We start from the raw sequence: 1600 nt of genomic DNA, 5'->3' as shown, positions 1-1600 counted from the left end.
TTCTAGAATTTAAAGATTGAACCTTTCTTAACAAGAATGTAACAAACTTCAAATTTTTGAATCAATCATATTACTTGTTAGTATAATTTTCGAAAATCAAGATAGAATTAAGAAAAGATTTTTGAAAAATATTTAAAAAGATTTTCAAAAATTAAAAAAAATAAAAAAAGATTTAATTTTTGAAAAAGATTTTGAAAAGATAAGATTTTTAAAATTGAAAATTTGACTTGACTTGTAAGAAACAACTAATTTTAAATTTTTTTTGACTAAGTCAACTCAAATTTTCAAAAATTATGAGAAAATTAAGGAAAAGATATAATTTTTCGATTTTTGAATTTTTAATGAGGAGAGAGAAAAACACAAACATGACCCAAAATATGAAAATTTTGGATCAAAACACATGATGCATGCAAGAACACTATGAATGTCAAGATGAACATCAAGAACACTTTGAAGGTCATGATGAAAATCAAGAACATATTTTTGAAAAATTTTTGATGCAAAGAAAACATGCAAGACACCAAACTTAGAATTCTTTAATGCATGGACACTATGAATGCAAAAATGCATATGAAAAATAACATACAACACAAAACAAGAAAACATCAAGATCAAACAAGAAGACTTGTCAAGAACAACTTGAAGATCATGAAGAACACTATGAATGCATGAATTTTCAAAAAATGCATAATAATTTTTAAAACATGCAATTGACATCAAACTTAAAAATTGACTCAAGACTCAAACAAGAAACACAAAATATTTTTTATTTTTATGATTTTATGATTTTTTTGTATTTTCTTTTATTTTTTTCGAAAAAATTCTTTAGAAAAACGAAAATAAAGAAAAATTTTTTGAAAAATTTTTGAAAACTTTTTGAAAAGAAAATTACCTAATCTGAGCAACAAGATGAACCGTCAGTTGTCCATACTCGAACAATCCCCGGCAACGGCGCCAAAAACTTGGTGCACGGATTTTGTGATCATCAACAATGGCTCCAATAATTTGGTAGCTCTCACACATGAATTACACTTAGTCACAACTCCACACAACTAACCAGCAAGTGCACTGGGTCGTCCAAGTAATACCTTACATGAATAAGGGTCGATTCCACGGAGATTGTAAGTATGAAGCAAGCTATGGTCATCTTGTAAATCCTAGTCAGGCGGATTCAAATGTGATTAGATTAGTTAATTAAAAGATAAATAAAATAAACAGGAAATAAAGATAAAGTTACTCATGTAATTCAATGGTGGGAGTTTCAGATAGGTGTATGGAGGTGTTGTGTTCCTTCTGAATAGTGCATGGAGGTGCTATGTTCCTTCCGAATCTCTACTTTCTTATTACATTCATCTAATCCTTCTTACTCCTTTCCATAGCAAGATGTCTGTAGGGCGTCACCGTTGTCAATGGCTACATCCCATCCTCTCAGTAAAAAAGGTCTAAATTTTCTGTCACAGCACGGCTAATCATCTGTCGGTTCTCAATCAGGTTGGAGTAGAATCCAGTGATTCTTTTACATCTGTCACTAACACCCAGCCTTCAGGAGTTTGAAGCTCGTCACAGTCATTCAATCCCGGAATCCTACTCGGAATACCAC

Source organism: Arachis duranensis, chromosome 6, assembly GCF_000817695.3.
Source record: "Arachis duranensis cultivar V14167 chromosome 6, aradu.V14167.gnm2.J7QH, whole genome shotgun sequence".
In the NCBI taxonomy this organism is placed as follows: Eukaryota; Viridiplantae; Streptophyta; class Magnoliopsida; order Fabales; family Fabaceae; genus Arachis; species Arachis duranensis.
The sequence above is the reverse complement of the archived record's forward strand: the minus strand, read 5'-3'. Positions refer to the sequence as shown.